We start from the raw sequence: 6,108 nt of genomic DNA on the forward strand, positions 1-6,108 counted from the left end.
GGTGTCCATGAGTTCTGAGTTTCTCCTACGTGACTTCTCGTAGACCGTGTCATCATTTTTCCACATTTCATTAACCTTATCATTATTTCCAAAATCCATTTAACACACCCAACCTCGGTTCCGCCGTTCCGGGTTTCCGAGTATCCTCACAATGGTTCCGCCGCACCGGGTTCCCATTGGCACACTTTGCATTCGTTCCTCTCTGCGGATAACCAAGCCACACACCCAACCTCAGTTCTGCCATTCCGGGTTCCCGAGTATCCTCACAATGGTTCCGCCACACCGGGTTCCCATTGGCACACAAAACACACACCACACAATGGGCTACCATGTTCGGCCACATTGCGGTTTCCAAAACATTTCACCTTCTCAAAACACGCCGTCTCATTAAACCACACCCTAGGTGTCATGTTTTTACTTTCTCAATTTTCGTGTCTCGTTTACATGCATAGACTCCGCGGTAGGACTTTTCACAAACATAAATCATTCATTATAATCTTGAAACTAAACTAGCAAGATCATCCAATTCTATATTAAAAATCATGCTCATAACCATTCTAAATATCAAAATACGAATACTTCTATCAACGATAAAGTCTTATCTTTCGAAAACCGTTATTTCTTCCTTTATGAGAAATTCAAAACAACACATGTTTATTAGAGTAAAAATAGCTTATTCAACATGCTCATTCTTCCATTATTAAGATACACTTGTTGACTACCATACATGGTGATAATAAACGATAGATAACCTTATTTACTTGAAAACTAAACAATAGATAACCTTATCTACTTAAGGAAAACGATGAGGATATTGATACTTTGAATCAAGAACATTCTATTTTCTAACGTACGATTCTATGCTATACGTAGAGTTACGGAAAAAGTACGTCGGGCGGAGTAACTTCTTAAGGTATGCTTCCGAAAGTTTAGAAAGAGAAAGGTTTCTCTTGAAACTTGATCTTGACTAAACTACTTGAACTTTTTGGATCGAAAAGGGGTTTTTGGGTGGATTTCTTGAAGAACTTGGGAAGAACTTCAAGAACAAAGAAGAACTAGGCAAAAACAAGCAAGAACACAAACTTTCTTAGAGAGAGAAGTTGCTAGGTGAAGGTGTGAGTTGAATGGCATACATGGGGTGCTATTTATAGCCAAGCATTGGCCTCTCCCTCCCCCCTCATGGCCAGCCCTCTCTCCCTCTCTTTGTCCCATGGATTTTGCTCCATGGTCTTGTCATTTCAAGACTTTAATCAAAACCCTAGCCTTCCCTCACTTGTCAATCCAATAATAGGGCAAATCCTAGGTTATAATGAAGGTTTTATGGCTTGTCAAGTCCTAGAATGGGTTGGCTTGTAAGAAAGAATAAAATCATTGGCTAACTTTTGTACTTTGAAAGACTAGAATGGGTTGTCAAGTAGGTTTTAGGCTTATGGGCTAAAGGTTACTTGTGTAAGTAATCAAAACACAAGCACACACTCCACCTCACTCTCTCACTCTCGGCCTCTCTCTCCTCTCGGCTTCTCTCTCTCTCTCTCTCTCTCTCTCTTTTTAACTATGTATATATAGAAGTACATATATATATATATATATATATATATATATATATATTCATCTAGGAAAGTAAAACCTAAGATAATTAGGCTTAAGGCTATAAGTCTTTTAGGCTTGCATCATGCATGGCTAGTTTTGCTTCTTTTGGAAGCAAAATGATGAGATTCTTTGTATGACTTGTCTTGTCATATACATACCTTCATTGGCCAAGCCTAATATTTATTGTCCAATGGACAATATTTCCCCTAACATTTATTGTACAAAGGTCAAAGGGATTTTGGATATAATTAGGGTTTGAAATGACTAGTCATGGGGTAATAATGATTACCTCTATGGTCTAATGGTTCAATAGGGTTTTGAGGAGTTTATAAGGCTCAAAGATGGTCAAAAAGGTCCAATTAGGGTTAGGGTAATGTAACTAGGTGGATCGGTGGTCCGGTTCCTCCAACTAATCGGTTGGAAGCTAACTTTACTAGCCAAGTAGGGCTTTTAATCAAGAAATGAATTTTAAAGGACTAAAATCTAATTATGACGGATTATAGAAATTAAAAGGAAATATTTAAAGCAATTATTAAGTATTTAAAAAGAATTTCAAATAATAAACGAGAATTTTTATTTATTAAAATTCCGAGTCGTTACAGTTTTGTGCTATGCTTTGATTGCCTTTTGAAAACTATGTTGGTGTGTAATGAAGAGGTTAATGAGATGAACCATTGAGATTTTGTAGTTTTAGAAGACATGATGACATTGGTTAGAATAATCCTTTTGTTTGAATTGCTCTATTGATGCCGGATTTTACGTACGAGTGGTCCACTTGGAACAAGATTAGATGCACTTGGATGTAGTAATGTTGGACATAATGAGGCAGTAACTATTGAATGGTTGGCAAATTTTTGGAGTTATTGGATATTCGAGATGTTCAATCTTATGGAGACATGATTCTTTTCGGAGTTTCAAACAATTGCATACATTTCTTTGATCTTGATGTGAGTGATATGGAATTGCTAAGAGATTATAACTCTTACATGAAAGTCGAGTTTGCAATTTGTAGTTGATTGGCTCATTAAGTCAGTACATTTTATTGCTATTAACATGATGTATAAGTTGGATCGTTGGTGCAGTTGTATTTTAGGGAGATTGTTAGACTCCCTGGTGCACTTGAATCAATTGTGTCAGATTGTGATCCCTGTTTTGTATCTAAGTTTTGGGGTGCCTTACAGGCAATGATGGGTACTCCTTTACTTTTTAGCTCTGCTTACCACCCGCAACCTGATGGTCAGAGTGAGAGCACTATACAGACTTTGGAGGATTTATTGAGAGCATGTACCTTAGAGTGGAGAGGAATTGGGATGATCAATTGTCGTTGAAGGAATTTGCTTACAATAATAGTTATCATTTTATTTTGGGAGTTACTCCATATGAGGCTTTGTATGGACAAAAGTGTAGATCCCCTATCTGGCATGAGGTTGGAGAAAGGTGACTTTTTGGACCTGACTTGGTGGAGGATGCGAATAAAAAAAAACACTATTTGGGAAAGGTTTGTAACTAATCGGAGTATACAAAAAAGTTATGCAGATAATCTTAGGAGGGATTTGGAGTTTGTGATAAAAGCTATGGTTCGGTGTTTTCTTAAGTCCCCATGGGAAAGAGTTAATTGATTTGAAAAAAGAAAAGAAAAGAAAGGAAGTTGAGTTCTCACTATATTGGGCCGTTTGAGGTTTTCGAAATCGTTTGGCTTTACCGACTAATTTGGCTAATGTTCATAATATTTTTCCTGTGTCGATGTTAAAGAGGTATGTGCATAGTAGACCATTCCAAGTTGTCGATTACGAGCCACTTCATGTTTGAGAAAATTTAACCTATGATGAGCAGCCCGTGGAGATTCTTGATACGAAGGAGAAGGTGTTTCACAACAAAAGGATTCTTTTGGTCAAAGTATTGTGGCGCAATCTTGCGGTTGAAGAAGCTACATGGGAGCGTGATGAGGAGATGCGCTAGAAGTTCCCACATTTGTATGAATGAGGTTAGTATGCAATTTCGAGGACAAAATTTATTTTAAGGGGGAAAGGATGTTACTGTCACGACCCGCTTTTTATTAGGGAAAATGACAACCCAAGACGTGTTTTGATAATTAATACTCGCTAAGGACAAGCTAAGAACATTTGTTAATGCTGAAAATGTCCTTGGCGGGTATTAATTATCAAAACACGTCCGTAGCCGTCATTTTCCCTTTTTATTACAAATAAACTTCAAAATACCCTATATATTACGCACTTCCAGGCCCCATTCTCTCAATCTACAATTTTACATTCCCAAAATAAAATTAAAGTTTACATGCCTCATGCCTCTTTACAAACAAATATGTACAAGTATCCAATTAAGTTCTAAAAAAAAAGAACTAGAACATATCCATGATTATTAAGCCTTCGGATCCATCTCGAAACCTGAAAAATATGGGTTGCAACAACATGAGCCACAACTCGTGCAGGAAATACGCTAAATGAAAAGACATGAACATGCAAAGCTTGATACACAAAATATACTCTTTTTATATATAAATATTGAAAAGTTTTCCATGCTTCCTTTCGTCCGATGTTCTAAATGAAGTTATTAAATCTCCCAATACAATGTCAAGTACAAATAAGCGAAAATAATCCATGCATAATGTTAACTGTTTCCATTCCTTTTTTTTTTCCCTTAATAATCTAAAGAATGCTATTAGGCCACCAAATCAAATCAAATCCCGAATAGAGAAAATAACCCATAAAATTCAATACGGAAAATAACAAAGTCCAAAATATAATAGCCAACCAACTCAAATATCAATTCACTCAACACCGAATCATAAAATTATATGAGTTGCTCACCGATACAACCAACCGACAACTGTGCTAAACGTCTCTAGCACATGCACTTTACGGGCTACTAACCCAAAGGACGAAGCAACCTACCCCGCGCGGTTTTACGGACTTTCACCGACGGCGTCACAATTGACCTGAGTAGATTTACGGACTTCGACCGACGTCGTCACAATTGACCGACGGCATCACAATTGACCCAAATAGGTTTATAGACTTTCAATGACGGTGTCACAATTGACCCAAGTTTTCTCGGTGACCTTCCTCAAAATCGCAAAACTATCATATTCCAAAATATCTCAAATACTTGTCCTTAAAGCCCAAATCAACTAAAATTCCTCAAATACTCACCCAAATCCATCAACTTCAACTAATGTAAAATATACTCAATCTAGTCTCCACAAGCACAAAAATTATTCAAAACAACTCACATTTATGCAACCAGTATACAAAATCATATATCGACAAGTCCCTTTCCTCAACCTACTAATTGCATAGGGTAAAAATAATCCACCTGTTATAAAACAAAAATTGCCCATTTAAATTACTATCTTTTCATCAAACACATGGTGTGCGTGTCCATAACTAGCTCATGTTCAAGCACCTCTTAAAATGCATGAATTTCCACTTTAAAAGAAAACCCCATACCAATCAAGATCAAAAATACGAAAACTAGTATAATTCCGATCATAGCCTTGAATAACATTACCAATCTCTGACCTAACCTTGTGTATAGTGAATATATCCAAATACATAAACTAGGGCTTACTCTATCAATTGATTAACTCTAACCAAAGCTCAAATTAAGTGCACACCAAGGCATATACACGCACTCATATTTAATCACTTAGCATAAATCCTACCTCAAAAGAGAGAGAAACCTCCAAAATGTTGAAATCCCGAAATGCTAGGAACACCAAAGTTGGCCGATTGAGATTTCGTTTGAATCGCTGTGTAGCCCTCTGTCCGTAAATCACGTTTTCTTCTTACCTTTTTGTGAGATTCACGAGCCTTGACCTTTGATTTTTGGTGTTGAAGCATGAGGGTTTGAAGAGAGTTTAAGAGAGAGAGAGGGAGAGAGAGAGAGAGAGAGAGAGAGAGAGAGGGGGGAGAGAAAACTTAGGAAGAAGAAAAGAAAAGAAAAAGATCGGCTCTCTCTCTCTCTTGAACCGGTTAAGTGTATAAGTAAACATATTATCCTAACCCCCCTCTACTTACTAGCACTCTCTCTTAAGTCCTTCTACTTAACCACAATCCTAATTATAACTCTATGTGCTATAAAAATAAATCTTAACTAATTTTAAAAGCTATCCTACATGAGTCCCCTTACACTCTCGCCCTATGGCCCACGGACTCGGGCCCGCACAACCAACATACGTAAATATAAAGAAATCCATTGCTCATAAAATTATCTAAATATAATTCCACGTACCAACATCAATAAAATAAATTTAAATTTAGACACGGGTCTCTACAGTTACGGCCTAGCATTTTATTTATTTATTTATTTAGCTATATTGCCACAATTACTTGGGTAATATGGTTGGGTCCCAATTAATAATTTTTCAGCGCGCTATGAGTATTGTTTACACAATTGTAAGCTTTGGAGTATGAGATTGATTGTGGGTAAAATAGTGGTGCTATATGGTAACTCTAAATTTTTGTATTAGGATGAATTGGATTATAAATAAATTTGTGC

General features: G+C 36.8%; 1 long non-coding RNA gene across 1 annotated transcript; it reads right to left on the reverse strand.

Moving 5' to 3' along the window:
* Positions 1 to 3,817: 3,817 nt before the first annotated feature.
* LOC131324537 (uncharacterized) lies at positions 3,818 to 5,505 on the reverse strand. Its single transcript, XR_009199378.1, has 2 exons — positions 5,273 to 5,505; positions 3,818 to 3,995 (listed from the first exon to the last, which is right to left on the reverse strand). It is a non-coding gene; the product is annotated as an uncharacterized LOC131324537 (long non-coding RNA).
* Between the last annotated feature and the right edge of the window lie 603 nt (positions 5,506 to 6,108).

Source organism: Rhododendron vialii, chromosome 1a, assembly GCF_030253575.1.
Source record: "Rhododendron vialii isolate Sample 1 chromosome 1a, ASM3025357v1".
NCBI classification, from domain to species: Eukaryota; Viridiplantae; Streptophyta; class Magnoliopsida; order Ericales; family Ericaceae; genus Rhododendron; species Rhododendron vialii.